This window comes from Nicotiana attenuata, chromosome 7, assembly GCF_001879085.1.
Source record: "Nicotiana attenuata strain UT chromosome 7, NIATTr2, whole genome shotgun sequence".
Classification (NCBI taxonomy): Eukaryota; Viridiplantae; Streptophyta; class Magnoliopsida; order Solanales; family Solanaceae; genus Nicotiana; species Nicotiana attenuata.
This window is the reverse complement of record NC_031995.1, coordinates 108230706-108254815: the sequence shown is the minus strand read 5'-3', so window position 1 is coordinate 108254815 and position 24110 is coordinate 108230706. Positions and strand designations below refer to the sequence as shown.

Below are 24110 nucleotides of genomic sequence, written 5' to 3'. Positions count from 1 at the left end.
TTGTATTTGCCATGAATGTGTATTCTGACTATTCTCATAAAAGCTTACCATGTTAAGTTAGTTTATTTTTTTGTAAAGACTATCTGATCTTATTGTATGGGTCAAAATTAGATCGAAGAAATTCGGCATGCGGAGACATAAGGTCGAGGTCGGACTGTCATCAATAAGGCTGAGGTCGGACAAGCCGAGGTCGGACCGTCATCAATAAGGCCGAGGTCGGATAGGCCGAATTCGGACAGGCCGAGGTCGGACAAGCCAAGGTCGGACCGTCATCAATCAGGCCAAGGTCGGACAGGCCGAGGTCGGACCGTCATCAATAGCCGAGGTCGGACAGACCGAGGTTGGACAGGCATGAAACAACTAGTTTGCTTTGAAGTACTCAAAAGGATCCCTCTAAATTGTACCTCTTTTAGATTTTTTATGGATACATTACACCCCTTATAAATAGGAGGGGAGGACTTCCCAAAAAGGGGGCTCTGGCTCGTCCCCTCTCCCTCTTTCTAGAAAATATGTAAACACACCTCTCCAAAGAAAAGAGAGGATCTGTGATCCCATACCTTCATCAGATCCAAAAAAGGGTCATAAGGTTCTTGTATTGGTCTATCACTCATCTTTAATAAATGAAAGAAGATCCGTCTCACTGAATATCGGGTGAATCTTTTCCTTTATTCATATTTTTGTTACTTACTGCATCTTTCTTTATGCTATTAAATCTGGTCATAATCGCCGTCAACATTTATATTCGGCTATGTTTTTTAATTCGTATTATTCATCTCGAATCTAGAGTTGATTATCTTTAACTAGGATTTACCCCTTCATCTTTGATTGATTTGCTCAAAAAATTTTAACATCTTTTGAGTCAAACACTTAGAAGATATAAATATTACAGAATGTGATTCTAACTTGGACCGTCCGAAAAAAAAAAGAAGGATTCGAATAGACTAATGTGTTATGTAAATGAGTTAATGCCATAGATTTAATTGTACGATTTGTGTACTACTCATTGAAAGCGGGTTTTAATTACTCATTATTTAAGGAAGGTTATTATTATTCGCTGCTTAAATATAGGAATTAAGTCCCAACAGGAAAAGGTTTTACTTGGAGTGGTTACTATCCAATATTGCATTTATATCCTTCATTAAATTGCTTTTAAGTAAGAAATATTTGAGAATATTTTTGTCCCCCAACATCATTATTCGTGCTTTTATAATAACTAGTATCTATGAACGTGCTTTGCACGTTATAGCACGTAATTATTTAAATATTTATTTATACGAAGAAACAATAAAATGTAGTTAGTGAGAGAAATTTTATGAATAATAATACAACAATCATCTAAACGCCGAGAAATATTATTACATTAGCATAATACATGAATTTAAAATAAAAGGACATCATCAAAACTTACACAAATGATATGTATTATATTTTAAAAGTATTTAATGTGATGATATCTTAACGAACACTTCTTTGTGGACAATATTTTTTTGTGTATGTTTCCTCCTAATGTTTTGGTTGATCTGCCTTAACCAGAACTCTTGTTGTCGATCTTGATATCCCTCTTGAAAGTGCAACATACATTTATTCGTGCAAGAAAATATATTGCGGTAAATATAGTCCAATATTTAGGATGTTTGTCCTTGTGCTTTATTTATTATATTTTCAAAGCATAAACATACTAAATTATTTTCACACAAATTTAAAAGGATATTCCTTAGTTTCGGAAGACGAAAGGTGATTTCAGGGATAAGAATATACTCAGAAGTACGTTGACCAGTATCATAATTTTTGCATGTCTGACGTTATTGTCAAAACTTATATATACCATCTATGCTATTACATAAGCTATTCGGCATATCTAAGTTTTTCAGTAGCATGACGGGCATATTTTTCTTCAAAATTAACCTGTATACAGTGGAAGATCAATTTTAACTTAGTCTATTATATAACAGTGACACTAACATATGTAAGAAATAATAAACTTGACAACAAACATGTATGGTAAAAGACCATCTGGTATTAAAGTATTTAAGTATTTTTCTTGGTAGTAATTATTGGTATCATTTTCTGTCAAAAACTGAAAAATATTTTATTTTTACTATATTTTGCAATCAACCTTTTAGTTAGTTGATCAACATATTCTGCTAGCTAAGATATCTTTTTAATTCTATCATGCAATTTGCATAAATTATATTTTAATCTAATGATAGAAATATTTCTTTTATTAAATGCACTACTATTACCATTGGAATGATAACCAAATGTTCAAGACGAAGCAAATTATTTTTTTATTAGATGCTCTTCTTCGTTTCCGACACAAAGCAAGAGATACTGGATACTGGATCTGTTTTTACTTTATATTTCTTGTCAGTTGAATCTTTTTCCCAAAAGTATAACTTTGACAAGCTAGTTTTTACAGTCTCTGCTTTTGTCGATTTTGGAACTACTGGTAGTACTTGACAGAAATCACCTCCAAAACTATTAGTTTTCCGCCAAACGGTTTATTAATATCCAATATATCTCTAGAATTTCGGGCAATTATTTCGATCGTTTGACACTTAGCCATAAGTGCTTCATCCCATATTATCAATTTTGCTTTCCTTATAAATTTAGGACAATTGCTCTGTTTTGATATATTTGTGATGGTTATTTAAGTTGTTTGAAGAGGTATATCAAATCTAAAGTGGGTGGCCTCACAATAAAATCGTTGTTGGTACACCGCTTGTTACAATTGTTAATAGTGTCATGCCTCTTGATATGATATATGCAAGCAATGCATGACCTAGAAATATTTTTTCGATTCCGCCGGAGGCATCTATAAAGAATAATCCCATTATACCAGAGTCGACTCTTTATAATATAGTCATGAAAGTTTGTTCTTGATTAGGATTTGCCTTTGATTATGCTTTCCCAGACAGTTGTATAATATTTTGATTCTTAATAATATACTAACCTTTTTACTTTGTGTTCTAACGCTCTTTTTATGGAATAAATTTATATATCCTAAGATTTTTTTTAACTTGGATAAGAATTTTTCTCATATGATGAATATAAAAAATAATTGAAGATTGAATTTTCTTGCTAAATAATTAATTAAAAGATTTAGTTATTTAGTTTTAACATAAACAATAATTTATTCTATGTTGATTCAAATGTTAATATTAGTTCATCTCTTGTTTTGAAATTTAATCTTAATTATTATTTTATCTGCCGTAAATTTTATTTTCAAGGAGTAAAAGATTGATATGACATTTCACTTTTAGATCGTTATATTGTAGAATCATTAATGGTATTGACTCTTACCAACTATTTTTTTTCCTTTCTCACACATTTATATTTTTAAATATTTTCTTAGTTGTTGTTTAATAATTGGGTATTTTTTAATATTACACAAAAAATGATAAAAATATATATATTATTTGAGTAGGAAAATGGTTCAAATATAATATAAAAGTATATTATCGTGGGGATATTTTTTTTTCTCAATTTCAACTCTTCATGCAGTTCATTTAGTATTACTTTTATTTTTTCTTAGTATTGGTGAAGTGGTGATGTATTGCCAAATACCGAGGATTCTTTTGAAACTGATTTTATTAAACTTTCCTACATATTTTTAATAATAATTTAATAGACAAAATTTTATTAAATTTAAATATTAAAAATTAGAATAGAAGGTATTGTAGTCCAAAAATATAGGTTGTTGCAGTTATATCCTTTTCTTGTGAGTTCTTCCGCCTAATATTTTAGGGCTATTTTGGTTAATTATATTGTATTTGCTTTTATAATAATATAGGCGATCTCCTTTTTTCTAAATGGATTTGGACGATATAATACATTCTCAAATTAAATTAGTGATATGGTATTATAATACGTTTTCAAATTATATTAGTAATAGAAATTTTTAAGAAGTATATCCTAAAAGTAATAGGATTACATGACAAAAGATATTTACTTGTTCGATTTTATATGAATTAGATAGCCCAAAAGTAATTATACTAAAAAGGATTCATAAACGCAATCATGTAGGATTCCTAACGCGTAGTATTATGTCCTAAAACTAATAAAATTATAAGGCTAATCAATATCTAGATTTCTGGTTACGTCCTTTTATTATGAGTTATTATGCTTAATATTATAAGGTTATTTTTGTAAACCGGCATTGTATTCATTCTTTTATAATAATTAATTGACCAAAATAACCTTAAAATATTGAGCAATTTGATAAGATAAATTTGTAATTAACAATGAAGTCAACAAAATTGAGAGAAAATAGCGAATACTTTACTAATTTAACGCCAAAAACCTTCTTTGTTGCCGTGCAGGAGAGTAGGAGACTACAAGTGTACTTCTACAGCAACTTTAGAACTGAAGAATCACAAATTTATAAGAACTCATTTCGTTTTTCAAAGCAAGCCACTTATAAAAAGTAAAGTAATAGGATATCATTGTATAATAGGAGTACTATGAGAATTAAATTTATCCTTCAAAAACTTCTGTGTTAGATAAGTATTACTTTTGTCTTGATCAGACTTTTTTTTTTATTTTTATTTTTAATTTCCTCCTTATATTAGTTTCATGAACCAAATGCAAACGAATTCTTTTTATGCGATACAATTCCGAATCACATATTAAAAGATAACAAATTTAATGACAAAATTGATAAACTAATTTGTTATTTCTTCGTGAATATTAGTTACCTAAATCAGACACAAATTCTTTTTATGTTATACAAATATCCCGAAACGCATATTAGAAAATAATAAATTTAATGAAAAAATTGATAAAGTAAAAGATTGAAGTTGAACATATATACATGAATTGTGCACAACAATTTGCATATCAGCCAAAAAATATTTATATGTTATCCTTCATGAAAGGTAAAATTTATAATCTCAATAATCAGACAAATTATTCGGATACAACATCTAAATATTACTAATTAATTCAAACTGTTAGTTGCTATACATTGTCCTTGATAACTTAACAAACACAATTTATAAAAATATGAAACTAACTTAAATCATCTACTAAAGTAATAAAGTGTAATTAATAGATGTTATCAACTTTTATAATACAACAATAATACCAATTTTATATCGTTAAGTTAATGTTAGTTGTAGTACGACTGGAGTTTATTTACTTTCAATGTATCCATAAAATTGAATAAATTAGAGCACCGCAATCTCTTACTCTTCCAACCAAATATCAACTGAACATTTTGTTCGCAACATCTCTATTATAGTATTTAATTTTCTTTTTAATGTGTGTATTATGGATTTAGACAGTATAATATATTCTCAAATTAAATTAGTAATAGGACATTATAATACATTTTAAAATTAAATTAGTAATAGAAATTTTTAAGAATTATATCCTAAAAGTAATAGGATTACATTACTAAAGATATTTACTTGTTTAGTTTTATATGAATTAGACATCCCGAAAGTAATTATACTAATAGGATTCTTAAAGGTAATTGTAGACAATAAATTGCGGACGAGAAAATAAAATCAAGACCGAAAAATATTGCAACAATCGTAGTATTTTATTTTGAATATTTGAATGTTACAATCTCTATGAATCCTTTGATTCTTCTTTTCAATGGTAATAAATTCAAGGACCTTTGAGCTTGATCTTGAATCTATGTTTGTTGCCACGAACGATGATCTTGTTCTTGAGCTTGAGCTTGATTGCTTGGACTTGAACTTGATTTGATCTTCGTTCTTGAGCTTGAACTTGATTTGTTCTTCGTTCTTGAGCTTGAACTTGATTTGTTCTTCGTTTTTGAGCTTGAACTTGATTTCTTGAAATTGAACTTGAAGCTTGAAACTTGTGGAGGAATTTGCAGCGTTTGATCCACGAGCTCTTTCTTGCTTCTTGTTTTAACTTCTGGTCCCTTTTCTGAGTTATGAAGACCCCTATTTATAGTTGTGGAAGGGAGGAGTTGTGATAAGAACAAACTTTTTCCGACCAATCAAATTGAAGTGTGATATGGCCGCATTTGATTGGCCAGAACATGTCACTTGCACACGTGCCGCGATTTCATTGGCCTTTTAGTGTGACTTGGCATGCCTTATTATTTTGACACGTGGCATGATCCCATTGGCTCTTCCGTTTGACTTGGCGTGCCACGTCATTTGACACGTGGTACTGGGGGCCTGTAGGAAGATGACATCTTGGGCCTGATGAGATGAGCTCATCATTTGTAGCCCAATTAAATGGACTAGCCCAATGGATTAAGACTTACTTATTTAATCCATATACATTGGACTTGTAATTAATCCAATTATATTAGCCCAATAAATTTATTTGAACTAATATATCTTGAATTTTAAAATATAGTCCCGATTATTTTACGGATTTAATTTAATAAAATTTATATGCCTACAAATGCCCCTACTTTAAGGCTTATTGAGGCGCAGGCTTGCCGGATTTCGGGGATAACACTTGAAGTACGGATTTATTAAATTGCATTCTTCCTCCAGTTAGTCGAATTAAGAGTCTCGCCAATGCATATGGCAGTTCATTGAATTATTGCTCCAGAAACACACTTTAACTAATGAATAAACCAATCTTAGTCAATTGGCTCATTCGTCCATTAACGCCAAAGTCAATTTCTTTGCATTTAAATCCTTTCTCAAGTAGATAATGTATTGAGAATTACAATCCAAGTGTTTGGCCAGTTGCACAATTATTATATTTTGTCCACTTTACCAAGAATTATGACACGTAGAAGGATCCAAAAGAATTTCCTCTTGCCACTCCATTAAGCACTCGGAGAAGGAAAAGCTTCAGCCGCCGCACAGCCTTTATCCTCAAGCATCGTTAAATCCAACTAGGAGTCAAATTCCTTACCAATTTTAGTTTGGACACACAAGGATTAAGTCATACCGCCTTTATACAGCAAATCCCACATCGTTATTATGCCTTTGCAAGCCATCCTCGGCACTTGTATATATAGACGCATGCTCTCCAATCGTGAATATCAATATCCTCCGCTTGCAAGCTACCTTGTGTCCACTTTTGACTACTCGGAAGCATTGACGCGAAGGTAATTTCTTCTTCTTTTCTTGTGCTTTTCTTGTTTTGTTGTCTTTTTTTTTTGTAGTTCAAGCGAGATCCACGCATGAAGGAGTGTGAGGGGACGGGTACTCATCCCTGCCCAAATATCGGAGGGATTACTTTCATGGCCCGATTCTTGGAGAGATTACTCTCAATGTGGCCCAATTCTTGGAGAGAATACTCTCAAAATGGCCTGATTCTTGGAGAGATTACTCTCAATGTGGCCCGATTCTTGGAGAGATTACTCTCAAAATGACCCGACTCTTAGAGAGATTACTCTCAATGTGACCCAATTCTTGAGAGATTACTCTCAATGTGGCCCAATTCTTGGAGAGATTACTCTCAAAATGGCCCAATTCTTGGAGAGATTACTCTCAATGTGGCCCGATTCTTGGAGAGATTACTCTCAAAATGGCCCGATTCTTGGAGAGATTACTCTCAATGTGGTCCAATTCTTAGAGAGATTACTTTCAAAATGGCTCGACTACCGGAGAGATTACTCTCAATGTGGTCCAATTCTTGGAGAGATTACTCTCAAAATAGCCCGACTACCGGAGAGATTACTCTCAATGTGGCCCAATTCTTGGAGAGAATACTCTCAAAATGGCCCGACTCTTGGAGAAATTACTCTCCAAATGGTCCGATTCTTGGAGAGATTACTCTCAATGTGGTCCAATTCTTGGAGAGATTACTCTCAAAATGGCCCGACTACCGGAGAGATTACTCTCAATGTGGCCCAAACTATCGGCGAGGCCAACTTAAGGTGCAAAGGGACTCATATGTCCACCTTAAGATTGGAAAGTTATAGTTCCTTTTAAGGACAAACCCACGAAGATGCCAACTTAAGGTGCAAAGGGACTTATATGTCCACCTTAAGATTGGAAAGTTATAAAGCTTCAACTTGAAGACGACATCGACTTGAACACTTGGAAAACTTTAAAGATTTGGCGGACTTTTGCAGACTTCAACTCGAAGATTCAGAGAGCTTAAATAATTCAACTTTAAGATCGGCGAATTTGAAGACTGAAACTTGAAGACCGATGAACTTGAATACTTCAACTAGGGGGCTTAAATATTTCAACTTTAAGACCGGCGAATTTGAAGATTTCAACTTGAAGACCGACGGACTTGAAGACTTCAACTTGGTGGCTTAAATATTTCAACTTTAAGACCGGCGAATTTGAAGACTTCAACTTGAAGATCGACGGACTTGAAGACTTCAACTTTGAGACTTGGAGGGCCAACTTGAAGATCGGCGATTTGAAGGCTTCAACTTGAAGACCGACGGAGTTGAAGATTTCAACTTGGGGACTTCAATTTGAGTACCGACGGACTTGAAGATATCAATTTACCATGGAGGGTTGCCCCTTTTAAATCAAATGAGATCAAAGTTCCACAAGAGGATGACATTTCAGCTTGATTTTGCATTCCTCCATACTTCACTCGGACAACAATTGGGGCAATATGTATCTTTTGAACTTATGCGACTAAACTTAGAATGAAACTCTAAGCTGCCTACGTACCTCGGTGAAGAGGATCAAGTCATACCGTAGTTCAGACAGGGTAGAACTTTTTTTTTTTACATCCTAACTTTTGCCTAGGCCGCCTCTTTCGAGATTTTCAACCTAGCGGACATATATTTTTTTTTTTTTACGTCCTAACTTTTGCCTAGGCCGCCTCTTTCGAGATTTTCAACCTAGCGGACGTTTTTTTTGTTGGGCCGTACACAGTTTATACTCTTGCGGGCCAGGAGTGTAGCAACATGCAGTTTAGGCTCGTGCGTCAAGGAGCGTTGCAACTTCAAGGATAATACTTCTTCAAAAACTTGCCATTGATAGGGCCGATTCTCATACCATTTGCATCAACCAGCTTGTAATCCCCACTTGAATAAGCTTCTTGTATGACATATGGCCCATCCCATTTTGAAGTGAACTTCCCTACAGGTTTATGGGAAGTAATTATGGGTCTTCGTACGACAAGGACTTGATCTCCTACTTGAAAGGATCTCGGGCGAACTCTTTTATTGAAGGCGCGAGATAATCGAGCTTGATAACATTCAAGACTCTGTTGAGCTTCCAATCTCTTTTCATCAAGAGCTTCCAACTCTGCTAACCGAAGTCGAACATTTTCTTCATCAGTGATCCCTTCTTGAATAGCCAGTCGTAACGAAGGTATTTGACGCTCAAGTGTCAAGATGGCTTCGACTCCATAAACGAGTGAATAGGGAGTCGCCTGTGTTGGCGTGCAGTGAGTCATTCTATATGCCCATAGAGCTTCTTCTATACGGTCATTCCAATCTCGTTTGGATTTGGAGATGACTTTCTTTAACAAGTTGCATAGAGTCTTGTTGAATGCCTCAGCTAGAAGAGTTACGTTGCTTGAAGCCAAAGAGATCACAAATCTTGTTCATCAACCTATTATTGAATGGCTTTCCATTATCCGTTATTATGTAACGAGGAATGCCAAAGCGATAAATAATGTTTACTCGGATGAAACTTGCAACATTTTCCTTCTTTACTTCCTTAAGAGCAACAGCTTCAGCCCATTTTGAGAAGTAGTCAGTTGCAGCCAAGATGTATAGGTGCCCACCAGAGGACTTTGGCAATGGTCCAACAACATCCAATCCCCAAGCGTCAAATGACCAGGATGCAACAGTCGGGTGCAACACTTCAGGAGGTTGATGAATAAAATTCGCATGGAATTGACAAGCCTTGCATCTTCGAGCGTAGTCCAAGCAATCTTTTACCATCGTTGGCCAATAATATCCCATCCTTTTTATATGGAAGTGGAGCTTTGGTCCGGATTGGTGTGACCCACATACCCCAGAATGTGCCTCTTGCAAAGCTTGGAGAGCTTCTTCTTCTCCTAGGCATCGCAAGAGTACTCCCTAGAACGACCTTCTGTATAGAGTATCCTTGTAGTAAAGGAACCGAGGTGCACGACGGCGGATTTCAGCCCTTCTCCTCGTATTTTCTGGAAGTATCCCATAGCATAAGTAGTCGATAATGGGTTGTCGCGATTCCTCTTTCTCAACTTCAGAAATAGCAACAAGATGCTTGAGTTCGTTTTCTTCACCTTCAACTTCATTTGCGGCGGTACTACCCATTTTTGGCAGACGGTAACTTGCGCTTGGTCAGGCAGGGCTAATGATGAAGCTAGAGCAGCTAAAGCATCAGCCTTCGTATTTTCTTTCCTTGGCACATGCTGAATAGTCAGATCACCGAGCCACCCCATCAACTTTTTTGCGTAATGATGATATGGGCGTAGCTCAGGCTTCTTGACCTCGTAACTACCCAAAAGCTGATTGACCACTAACTGGGAGTCACCAAAGACTTGCAATTGCAATTGCTTCATATCAACGGCCATTTCAAGCCCAAGTATTAATGCTTGATACTCAGCAACATTGTTGGAACAGAGTTGTGTCAAGGTGAAGGAGTAAGGCAAGACTTAACCTTGGGGAGTGACAAATACTACGCCAGCCCCGGCTCCCCCACGATGCGCAGCATCATCAAAGTACATCTTCCATAGAGGTTGAATTTCAACGACCATTGCGTCCTCATCAGGTAGTTCATCAGTTAGCTCCCAGTCATCAGGTATCGGATGATCTGCCAAGAAGTCTGCCAATGCTTGTCCCTTTACAGCCTTTTGAGGGATGTACAAAATCTCGAATTGTTGAAATTGGAGGTACCATCTCGCTAGTCGATCACTAAGAACAGGTTTTGACATCACGAACTTGATGGAATTTGCTTTAGAAACAAGACGGACAACATGAGCTTGAAAGTAGTGCTTCAACTTTTGAATTGAGAAGACCAGCGCCAAACACAACTTCTCAATTGGCGAATAATTCAACTCATTTGGTGTCATCATCCTGCTCAAGTAGTAAAGAGAGTTTTCTTTCCCCTCACTATTTTCTTGGGCCAACAGTGCTCTAACAGACCTTTCATGCGCCACAATGTATAGTATCAATGGCTTTCCAGGTATAGGAGCTGCTAAAACTGGAGGCTTCATCAAGTAGGTTTTGATACTTTCGAAAGCATTGCTACAAGATTGGTCCCACTTGAAAGGAATGCCTTTCTTCATGAGGCGACTAAATGGTTGGCACCTCCCAGCCAGGTTTGATATGAATCTTCTAAGGTATGCTAGCTTTCCTTGCAGACTTTTCAATTCATGGATATCTCGAGGCTCAGGCATTTTCAAAATGGCATCCACTTTGGCTTGATCAATTTCAATCCCTCGATGTAGGACAATGAAACCAAGGAACATTCCAGAAGTAACTCCAAAGGCACATTTCAATGGGTTCATCCTAAGTTGGTACCTCCTGAGCAATTCAAATACCATCCTCAAGTCCTTCAAGTGGTCGCCCTTCTCTCTTGATTTCACCACCAAGTCGTCAACATAGCATTCGACATTCTTGTGGAGAAGATCGTCGAAGATATTCTGCATAGCCCTTTGGTAAGTAGCACCAGCGTTCTTCAAGCCAAAAGGCATTACTTTGTAGCAATAAATACCCTTTGGGGTACGGAATGCAGTAAGCTCTTCATCTTTTGGTGCCATGCGTATTTGGTTATAGCCCGACGAACCGTCCATAAATGACATTGCCTCATATCTAGTAGTAGCATCGATCATCAGTTCTGGAATGGAAAGCGGGAACTCATCTTTCGGACACGCATTGTTAAGATCCCTAAAGTCAACGCACACTCGAATCTGGCCATTTTTCTTCCTTACAGGGACAATACTTGAAACCCATGTTGGGTACTTAACTTCACGAATAAAGCCAGCTTCGATGAGTTTGTTAACTTCTGTTTCAATCAAGGGAACCAAGTCTGGCCTAAAACGCCTTTGAGCTTGTTTAACAGGGCGAGCACCATTTTTGACTGCGAGGTGATGGACTGCTACTTTCGGGTCCAAGCCAGGCATCTCTTTGTAACTCCAAGCAAAGACATCCCTGAACTCTTTGAGTAACTCAATATAAGTGCTCTCTTCATAAGCTTCTAGTAAAGCACTTAGGTAGGTGGGTCTTGGTTCTTCATCGGTGCCAAGGTTAACTTCTTTTAAGGCATCAACTGTCGTCTTCACTCCTTCTTCAAGTTCAGGTGGAGCATCTTTCACATCTTCATCTTCTTGAGGGTCTCCATCATTGGAGGATATGTGATAACACGGCGAAACATCCTCAAATTCCGCATTATCTTCCATCGAAGACGAAACACCATTCTCGCGTTGGACAGTGACATGATACGAAGAACCTACACTTTCTTCATCTTCGTCACGTTCTTTAGTGTAGACCACAATATATGGCTTTACCTTCAGTACTTCTTTACATGAAACCACAAGTTTTGTTTGTCGCCTCATTCTAGAAGGAACCAAACTTTGGAAATCCTTAGAGATCTCATGGATTTTGGGTGAAGCAGGTGTTCTTACGCTTTGAAAATTTCTCCGAAACTTGTTCCCCTTCTTTAGTGGACCCAATCTTTCAAACACGGAGGTCCTCACAGGTGATTTTCCAAGTCGATCAAAGACAGAAGGCTTGTTAGAAGCGGCTGATTCATCTTCTACAGTGATATAATTGCTGCTCGCCCTTCTTATTGAGATGCGCACTAGTGACGGTTGTTTGTATCCCAAACCTTCACGTGGTTGCCTCGTTGCAGCTTCTGATGGGAGCTTCCCTAACTTTGACGGCTCATTGGGATTGTATCCAGCTTTTGCAAATAGCTTGTAAGCGTTAGGATCAAAACCTTCATCTGTTCGCTTTGTAGGGAGTTCCATATTCTGCCAACGATTTTGGGCTACAAACCCTATAAGCGGCATTGAGGACGACTTTACTGCCTCAATTCGTTTGACCGGAAGAGTTAACTCCTTTGGCATGTTGGTTTGGATATTATATGATTCGCCATCGTCTTTCTTCCTTTTAGGGACATATTGGAGCGCGGGACTTACTTTCTTTCCATATGACACAATACCCCCTTTATGAGATTTATTCATGTTGGCAGGTACCTCCTTTATAACAGCTTTGGCTTTACCAATAGTCACCTCAGCTCTTTTAGTTATGGGTTCGTCATTCTTGCCTTTCATACCATCATCAGCTTTCAGCTCCTTCACAATGCGGTTCTTCAAGTAGAACTTTGCATCGGCGAAGTGTGATTCAGCCTCGGTGAATGGCTCATCATCAGCAACTATCGTCTTCTCGACTTCACCCTCGTAGTATTTCAAACATTGATGGTAGGTAGATGGAACAACTTTATTCTCATGTATCCAAGGCCACCCAAGCAAAACATTGTATGAAGTCTTCGCGTCGATCACATGCATCCATGCACTTGATTGCATATCTTCAATAGTGATTCCCAGCCTGATCGCGCCTATGGTTCTTTGCCCCCCTTGGTTGAATCCTTGGATCATCACACGACTTTCTGAGAGTTCGTTCATGGGAATACCAAGTTCTTTCACAATGTGGATTGGCAAAATGTTCACTGAGGATCCTCCATCAACCAAAATCCGATTTACCCTTTCATCGCGCATATAGCCAACCAGGTACAATGGGCGGTTATGAGGAGTGTCACCTAGCAAAAGATCGTCATTTGTGAACGTGACCTTTTCCTCACAAGCATTAACTTCTTGAGGAGTGGACTCGATGGGCTTTTCCGAAGATGATGCCAACGGTAGGTCATCACTCTTTTCTTCCCCTTTGTCAGCATGGCAACAAGAGGCATCAATGCCCTCATGGGAAATCTTCGTGCGGAACCAACTTGGTAAAAACTCATCCAAGGTCACTGGATTTCGTGGCTTTTGAGGGTGGTGCATCTCCACTTTTGCTTTCTTCAAATGCCTAACTGGATTCCTTTTTATGGGTCTTTTTACCATCATCTTCCTTGTTGGTTGTTCCACTGATTCTTTTCGTGGGCTCCTTTTGTGGCGCCTACGATGAGTTACCAACGTCCAACCTTCATCATCATCAGGTTGATCGTCTTCGAATTTGTTGTTCTCCAGCAATTCTTCTTTTTTGATTCCTTTTAAACTGCATAACTCATCTAGATTGAACGAGCCAAAGGTGATAGAGACTTGGTTCACGCTTGCTTTCTCATCTTGCAGCACGATCTTCTTTTCGCGATCCAAGTCCATGACTTTGTCCTTGAAGACAAAGCACTTCTCCAGAGGGTGGCTTACAAGTAGGTGATATTTGCAGTAGTTTGGGTCATTTGTTTTCCCAGCTTTATTTGGTCGCTTCATCTCCGGAAACTCAATGAGATTTAACTCGAGGAGTTCTTCGAAAATGGCTAGCACATCAGAATCCAGGAATGGGTACTCTTTCTCCTGCATCTCTTTTAGAGTCAACTTTCCACTTGGCTTGTCTTGAAAAGAAGTGGATTTCATACTCTGCTTCTTGCTCACCTTCGTCGTGAACTTCATAGGTGACGTATTGACATTCATAGCTTCTTTTCTTTCAGACTTGGGTACAAACTTGTCCCACTTCCTGACTTCTTGCTTGTCATTCACTTTGCGAGGTTCATAGATGGGCAGCCTTTCATTTCCAGCGGAGGCCATGCTCAATTCCATGTCATGGGCACGAGTTGCAAGTTCTTCAAATGTGATAGGCTTGATACCTTGCAAGATGTAGCGCAATCCCCAATGCATGCCTTGGATGCACATCTCTATTCCTGAAGCTTCACTAAGCCTGTTTTTTGCAGTTGAGGCTTGCATTCCTCCAACGATTGATAAAGTCGATAACTGGTTCCCCCTTTCGTTGACGAGTATTTGTAAGTTCTATCATACTCACAGTACGTATCGTACTATAAAAGCGATTGAGGAATTCTTGCTCTAGCTGATCCCAACTATCGATAGATCCAGCCTCGAGGTCTGTGTACCAGTCAAAAGCATTTCCTTTTAGCGAGTGGACAAATTGCTTGATGAGGTAATCTCCATAAGTCCCAGCATTGTTGCACGTCTCCACGAAGTGAGCCACATGTTGCTTTGGGTTACCTTTACCATCAAACTGTTGAAACTTTGGAGGTTGATAGCCAGAAGGCATCTTCAACATATCGACCCTTGAAGTGTACGGCTTTGCATACGTAAGGGAGGATTTGGCAGCAACTTCACATTTGTTCTTAATGGTTCCTTCAATGAACTCTTTCAGTTGATCGATTGGAATCATTCCTTCAGATGAAACAGGGATAGTCTTAGTGGATGCTGCCTGTCTTGGAGGAGAGTCACTCTCTAGAACTTCTGGGAGCTTGCCGGGTGCATGGGTGGATTCTTCTTCCATCAAGATTCCCACCCTGTCTGTTAGCTTATCAATTCTAGCCTCTTGATTTTGCATGCATTTGGTCAAGCCAGCGATAGCTTCCGTCAAGTTTGCCAACTGCTCCTCTACGGATGAAGTATTTGTCACCATAGCTTGCATGATTGTCGTGGACGACGGAGAGTAGCATGGATTTTCACACAGATTGATCCTTGATCGGCTCACGCTATGTGGTGTAAGTGGGGAGGATCCATCACTTGAAGCATCATCATCTTCCTTCATGGCAGAGTGCTTGGATCCGGAGAGGTCAGAGCAAGAGTTTTCTTGATCTTTTCAGCAATATCGCTTCCTCCTTCAGATGCGTTTGTGGAAAATCTTGCTCTTTTTGAGGATGAAGATCCGAAAACAGGGGTTGATGCGGACGTCACTTGGGGTGCTTGTTGTCCTAAAAAGCTTGCTTTGCTCCTCGTAACTGGTCTGAAGCTTCCAAAGGTGACATCGAGGATGTTTTCCACATCAGCATAGAACTTGGAGTTAGCAGCCTTGGTGGAAGTTGAAACGGAGTTGATTTTCTTTGAAGCCATTTCAATGTTCTTGGTATTTGGTGAATGAAAAGTTGAGATGAGAGGTAGAGATTGTCCCACTGGGCGTGCCAGAATTTGTAGACAATAAATTGCGGACGAGAAAATAAAATCAAGACCGAAAAATATTGCAACAATCGTAGTATTTTATTTTGAATATTTGAATGTTACAATCTCTTTGAATCCTCTGATTCTTCTTTTCAATGGTAAATAAATTCAAGGGCCTTTGAGCTTGATCTTGAATCTATGTTTGTTGCCACGAACGATGATCTTGTTCTTGAGCTTGAGCTTGATTGTTTGGACTTGAACTTGATTTGGTCTTCGTTCTTGAGCTTGAACTTGATTTGTTCTTCGTTCTTGAGCTTGAACTTGATTTGTTCTTCGTTCTTGAGCTTGAAGCTTGAAACTTGTGGAGGAATTTGCAGCGTTTGATCCACGAGCTCTTTCTTGCTTCTTGTTTTAACTTCTGGTCCCTTTTCTGAGTTATGAAGACCCCTATTTATAGTTGTGGAAGGGAGGAGTTGTGATAAGAACAAACTCTTTCCGACCAATCAAATTGAAGTGTGACATGGCCGCATTTGATTGGCCAGAACATGTCACTTGCACACGTGTCGCGATTTCATTGGCCTTTTAGTGTGACTTGGCATGCCTTATTATTTTGACACGTGGCATGATCCCATTGGCTCTTCCGTTTGACTTGGCGTGCCACGTCATTTGACACGTGGTACTGGGCCTGTAGGAAGATGACATCTTGGGCCTGATGAGATTGGCTCATCATTTGTAGCCAATTAAATGGACTAGCCCAATGGATTAAGACTTACTTATTTAATCCATATACATTGGACTTGTAATTAATCCAATTATATTAGCCCAATAAATTTATTTGAACTAATATATCTTGAATTTTAAAATATAGTCCCAATTATTTTACGGATTTAATTTAATAGAATTTATATGCCTACAGTAATCACGTAGGATTCCTAACGTGTAGTATTATATCCTAAAACTAATAGGATTATAAAGCTAATATCTAGAATTTCGGTTATGTCCTTTTATTTTGAGTTATTATGCTTAATATTATAAGGTTATTTTTGTAAACCGACATGGTATTCATGCTTTTATAATAACTAATCTTAGGGTACGCGCTTTGCGCGTGTATCCTATATTCAAGAATATACGATTTTGAGAAAATCTCTTTCTATCTTTCTCATATATACTACATAATGTGTTTGATGGTAAAATAAAAATTAGAAAAAGTAATCTGCGATCACATAAGTACTCAAATGCCTTATTATTATTGTTTTCTCGTTTGCCTCCACCAATGCTGAGTTAATATTTACAAGAAGTAATGTATAAAAAATATAGGGAGTTGCCATTCTTTATAATGAATGAAGAAAAATTGCAACTCATTTAGAATATGTTTTGTCTTCTAATATTTTATCCTTATCGCTTCAAGTCTGCTCTATCTCTAATTTCTCTTTTCGCCAATATTATTCGTATAAAAATAAATTTATATACCATATGAGTTTTATCAACTTGAAAAGTAATTTTCGTATATGAACAGTTTTAAAAGAAGTAAAATGAATTTATTTTGCTATTAGTTCTAAAAATTTAATTATTTACTTTTAAAAATCATTTATTTTTATTCATATTTTAGTATGAATCGTCTAAAATTTTATATATTTAACTGTAGTTATAATTTTATCCAATAAAAAGCTATTTTTAAAGAGTAANAAGCGCTTAAACCACATGTAAAACCTGTACCGGGCGCCGGAACCAAAATACGGGCCCGATACCAACACGTTATAAACCATTTTCATTTCAAATTTCTTTAAAAATTTCAAAAAAACAATTTCTTTTAAAAATTCATTTCTCGGGCTCGAGACCTCGGATTTCGATTCCGGGCATACGCCCGAATCCCATATTTTTCTATGGATCCTCCGGGACCGTCCAATTACGGGTCCGGGTCCGGGTCCGTTTACCCAAAATGTTTACCAAAGTCAACTTTAATCATATTAATACCAAAATTCATCATTTTTCACACAGAATTCATATTTAAGCTTTCCGGCTTCGCGCCCGGACTACGCACGCAAATCGATGCAACTAAAAAAATGAGGTTTTCAAGGTCTCGGAAGCACGTTATGAATGAGAAAACAGGTGATGACCCTTTGGGTCGTCACAATATCTCTTTATCTCTCATTTAAACTTTGAGATTTTTTACTTTAAGTTTCAGATTATTAATGATAATAAAATTATCATGTAACTTAAGAGTTATTAATTCTCTTTTTCAACAAATCTTCTTATTCGCCATTTTCTTTCACGGGTTTGGCAAGGATATACTTTAATTGATCTTGAGGCTTAACCTTTACGTCACTAAAATTAGGGAGTATACTAACTTTTTATCACCAAACATTATAAAGAACATTCATAAGCATTATGAAATTAGAAGAGGAAGAGAAATCGAGTGGTTGGTATAAATGACGCAACTTGGTAAGTAGTATATTTTAGAAATATTTATAAAGTTCAAAATATTGGGCTAGGGATTTACATATATTTTGAGTTGCTACATATTTGTAGATTTTACTTAGTTAAAATATAGAAAGCATTAATGATCAAACTATTTTTAAAATTTCAAACTCCTAAATATTAGGATTTCAATTTCCTAAATATTAGAAAAATAACCTGAAAAAAAAACAATTTAGTCCAGTATGAAATCAACATATAAAAGGTAAAAAGGCAAACGATATTATATCCAAACAATAATTATTTACTTATTCTTTGTTGACTTTGTTATTTTTGGTTTCCTTGTTCGTCATTATATCCAAACTCATTTTTCTCATTTGAACTGATGATATAATTTTTGATTGAATTTTTCAACCAAAGGAGAAGATAATATATCTTGATATTCTGGATCATTTTCTGATCCAAAGAAAAATTATTAAAATGTGTGCAACTTAGTTTGGTGATATTCAATATTCACGATTGTTATTGGATCTTGATAAATAAGGAATTGAATTGAATTTTTTTATTTTCTTCTTTGGATATGAATTTGACTAAAGATTATTTTACGAAATTCAGATAAGAAAATAAGTTATATAAGTTAAAATTTTATTCGCTGTTGAATTGCTAAATATTAGAACTCCATTCGAATAATCCAAAAAAATAAAGATTAATAGCAAAATGTTAGTTAATTTTAAAGTTTTAATGTTATAAATATAATTTGAGTGATATAATATCTGACATAAAATATAACTTACATGTTATCCATCGTTAATGATTAAAAGATTTATATTAAAAGTAGTAAATTTATAAGTCAACTTAAACTCGTTGTGCACATGTAAAAATTTGGATTAACAGTGAAAACATGCTAATGATTCCTGCAAAAATTAAAACGAAGGCAGAAACTTGCAAAAGTCCTTTGTTATAGTTCCAAAAGTGTTAAAACTTGTAAACATGAAAGATTTAAATTTGAGGAAAATAGTTACACGATTTAAATAAGAAAATAATATTTATAAGTAAAATTTTACTCAATTTAGATTCCTAAATATTAGGAGTTTCTAGATACCTTAAAGGAAAAATATTTAATAAATAAATTTTAACTTATCTTAATGTCCTAAATATTAGGTAAATAATTAAACTACAATTACAATTTTGTCCAATGAAAAATTTATTTTTAAAGGGTAAAAAATGTTCGTTAAGGGCCTTCGTGCTTTTAATATAGTATAGATATAAATATAAATATAGATAGATAAATATAGATATAAATTAGTTAATACTCACAATTAAATATAAAATAAATATTTATATTGGAACTAATAATATTGTTATCTCGATAACCAAACGACTGGTAAGAGGAAATGCTTGCTGTTACATATTCCTATGGAAATAAGAGAATAGGCAAATTTGTAATTTGATGAAAGGTGGTACCCAAATTGCAAAAGGAAAGAGACATACAAGTTGCAAATAAACGACGTCATAGCAATTTACTCCAATTACTGTTCGTTCTTTGGATTTGAAGTTTTGGTTCCAAAGACCCAGTTTTGAAATAAAGCAATTCTATTGAAATCCCAACCCTAGCCTAGACAAATACTCGCTATTCATTGAAAGAAGGTAACACTCGCTATCAATTGCTATTTAAGCAGATGAAGAGAAGCAGGAAAAGGAGATAAAGAAGCAAAAAGAGCGTGCAGAACAGTTGATGACTGCAGGAGATATGGATTGTTCTGAGAAGCAACTGGAGCCAGTTGCAGTCTAAACCCTTGAAGAAATTAGAGATATGGTTTTACTTTTTTTAGAGTCTCTTTTGCTTACTTTTTGGATGTAATTGCAGTACTTTCTTAGTGCTGGTTTCTTTAACATCAGTAACACTAACACTTACCAGTTCTGAAAAGAGAACTTGTTGGTGAGCTTGTATAGCCTTACAAGATAACAATGGCTTTGTTTCTCTTCAAATATATGAATTCCAATTTCTCCTTCTTGTACTTTGCAAGACAACTTGGATAGGTGTCAGTTATACATCATTGCTAATGCTGGTTTCTTCAAAAGTGATGACTGTCTCAAATTTTTCTTTACTGCTTCTTCCTTTTATTTTTGTGTGCTTTTGTTTTGATAAGTAGTCAATCATTTGTGATGCCACCATGCGATGCTTATATGATTGTTGATCTGGTACTTCTGAGAAAGTAGTGTTGTTGTTTCACATCTCCAAGTTTAGCTATATCTTATATTTAAAGGACGCTGTTCATCCATTCTTCAATCTGATATCCAACTGCAAAAAAAGACAAGAGGAGCTTGAAGAGAGGAGATCAAGAATCTAGTTAATGAAGTAAAGAGATTAAAAGCAACATGTGATGAGCTTCTTTAAGAGGAAGCTTTGTTGGTAGCAGAAAAGGAAGGACAAAGACATTGAACGGATTTGGCTCAAAATTTGGAGGAGGAAGAGATTAGACAAGGTCTTCATAGGTAGAAACCTTTCCTTTTCAGTTAAATATTTTGGTTTAATCTTTTCGTGAGAATTATTTGTAGCTTTACCAATCCTTGTCCATATATGGAAAAAAAATTCTTTAGAAGTTGATCCACTCAAATGGTACGATATTCCTCCCCATGATGTAAAAAGGTTAGTTTTCAATATTATTCTCTTCTTGTTGTATAAAGATTCTTTAGTTATGCTTGGTCTCTTAAAGTAGGTTACCCCGTTTCTTTAGAAAAGAGTGATTTAGGTTATGTTATGTGTAATTCTTGCAGAAGCTATTCTAGTGTGAAAATGTGGAACATTTTAGTTACAGGGAGCTCTATTGAGCACATAAGTTTTGTAATTTTTCTTTCTTTTTCTTTTTTCTTCTTGGTAGGGATTATGCTTCTTCTGAGCTATTTCATTTATCAGTTTATGTTGGTCAAACAGAGAAAAAGAAGTTTGGAGCATTTTTCTGGTTGCTTGTTAATCTTTTGTACTTAATATCTCTTTCTTTCGTACTTACAAATTTATGTTTATGTCTGTTGTTTTAGTTTCTTTCTATCGTTTTCGTTCTGGACTGAGGCATAGTTGATTGATGGCTTGATTATATATTGTGTTAGTGATGGTGAGAGTGATTATACTTCATTAAGATTTCTTGTTTGTCATACCTTTGTTGTTGACTGAATTTGGTGTGATGCTCTGTATGTCTTTCAGGTTATTTGCTCATTGTGTAATACTGAACAGGATGTGAGTTTCCTCAATTGTTAACGACTCAATTCAAGTTTTTATATTTGTGAAGCTGAGGTAAAACTTGCTTTCTGTTCCTGATTGTCCTTCAGCTTCAACAAACATGCATTCAGTGTGGGGTTTGCAGGGGAATTACTTTTGCTCAAAATGCAACTTCTTTGATGATGATGTAAGTCTCTTAGATAATTTTACTTATAATATTATGTTGGCTCCATATTTATACCTTGCTTAAACAAGATGATTTGTATCTTTAGGTTGCGAAGAATCAATACCACTGTGATAAATGTGGAATCTGCAGGTTAATATCTTTTCACACTGTACAATATTATCAGTTCTTAAATGCATTTTCCTAAATTACCCCGTTCATATGAACAACGTCAAAAACATCTGTGACATAGGCTAGATCAGTGGTCATAAAATGGGCTGACAGTAATCTCTCTTTGGAAGGAGCTTTGAACGCTAAGTAATGTTCCGTCAACGAGTAGATATGTAGCCTGCATTTGCTTGTGGTTGATTATAGATGGATGGATTACAAGTGATTCAGTGTTTTCTAGTGTTCTGATATCTATTTTCTTTCTATACACTACTATTCTAATAGGTAAAAGACTCGATAACGACATGGGATTAGATATTCTACTGTGCGACCGTGTCAAACTGTTAATCCCAGCCCATCAAAGTGGCCAAAATGTTTCTGATGTATAAAGTGTTGCTTTCTCTAGACTATCAATTTTCTTCACCAGCACCATTTCAATTGCTTACATTAGTTGGTGGTCCTCACATGTCTCTTTATCTTTTCCGTGTGATATTTATTGTGTCTGATATGTTATTTCTTCGTTTTCCAGCTTAAAATATTTGAAAACAGAACGGATGGCAAGGAAAATTTCTTTCAATGTGACAGTCGTGATGAGTGAGATGCTTAACCTTGACTTTAAACTTATTTAGCAAGAAAAGATCTTATTAGGTTTATTATGTATGATTAGCCATGGAAGATCTGACCTTTACCTCCCTTTTTTTTTCAATGCAAAGAGTATGAATAATTTCTTTTTCAGGATGCTGCTATTGACATTGTATTTGAATAATTCCTCTACACTGACAAGTAGAGGCGGATTTTGAATTTGAACTTGACGGTTCATACTTTAAGTTCTTACTGTTGAATTCATTGTACTTTTGAAAAACTCTGGGTCAGTTGAATCCATTGAACCAGATTTCATCCGCCTTTGCTGACAAGCTTTATTTACTTTTCTAATTCTAGGTTGCCTTGACACCTATGCCTGAAATGTATTAGATAAAGATGGTAAGGTACCAGTTTGTCGACCCATTGTAATTTTGTACAAGAATTTGATCACCTTATCTTACATTTGAACTTCTTTGAAATTCCTTTTAGGTTTGGATTCTTTGCATTAACTGTGCAGAAACATCTGAGGTTAGCTTCCATATAATGGGATGGCACATAAATGCCTCAGCTGCAGTCCTATAATAACTGCAGATAAGAGGCACCAGTTCATGCACTAATATTACCGAAATGGTCAGATGAGGTTCTTAATTGAGACTTAAGACAAGAAACGTTGCCCGAACCATGTTGTATATTTGAGCAAGGTTGACCTCCTTTGCTTCTCTCATGGTACACTCCTCTACCCGCCGAGCCCCTTCTGCTTCAAATTACTCTTGGCAAGCATCGAATGATGAATTTAACGCCTAGGACTGCAACATTTCTCTATGATTATACCTTAATTTTTTTCCAACTAGTTTTCTCTAAGAAGCATTGAGGAGCAAGTTACTAGTCATTACTTGTAAACAGGGAGATGTTGAAACAGTCTTCACTTATTTTTTTCAAGTAAACTTTCTGTATTACTCCATGCGATGGAATTTCTCAGTTTTATCTGTATGTCTGCTATGAATATCTTGAAATGTCAACTGATGATATTTCCGACCAAATATTAGCATATACAGACGCGGATGGGTTAAAGTTCTTAGTATTAAACCTATTATATTCTTAAGAGATTTTTACATTCCTATGCCACATAGGAAACCTTGTTACCCTCAATGTTTAAGGTTTGACTTAATTACACTTAGTATATCATTACCAATTCTATACTATAATTAATTAAGGGTATAATTAATTGTACATTTTTTACTCCTTAATTAAAGGAATCCGTACGTTTCTCTCTCCTTACCCCTCAGTCCCACCCACGTTTTACCCATACTCACGTTCTTTTTGCCATTTTCCATCTTCTGAAACCAAATTCTCCCTCTAAATTCACAGAAAATTGAAGAAATCCTTCAACAAAGTTGGTTCCCCATTTTACTCCAGTTGAAGTTCATCAATGAAGAACAACAAAGTTCATCAAAATTGAAGTCAAATCTTCAAAGTTCATACATACATTTACCTTCAGCTTCAAATTTTCTCAATGAAGAAGAACAAACCTTCAAAGAGACAAGAGAGCAGCAGTTCCACCATTGACAGCCATTAAAAAGCTTTGAAGCTTTGAATTCAAATTTGGGTTTTCAAAAATCATTATTTATTTTGATTGGGTGTTGT

General features: G+C 35.9%; 1 long non-coding RNA gene across 7 annotated transcripts; it reads left to right on the top strand.

The window, feature by feature from the left end:
* Window positions 6773-23452, top strand: LOC109229666. 7 transcript variants are annotated; one of them, XR_002068592.1, is made up of 6 exons: window positions 6773-7051; window positions 20016-21571; window positions 21664-21740; window positions 21826-21869; window positions 22414-22865; window positions 22956-23452. It is a non-coding gene; the product is annotated as an uncharacterized LOC109229666 (long non-coding RNA). The 7 variants fall into 7 exon arrangements; XR_002068590.1 differs by lacking the exon at window positions 6773-7051 and having other exon boundaries at window positions 19715-21449; window positions 21539-21571; XR_002068593.1 differs by lacking the exon at window positions 6773-7051 and having other exon boundaries at window positions 19715-21571; window positions 22414-22478; window positions 22824-22870.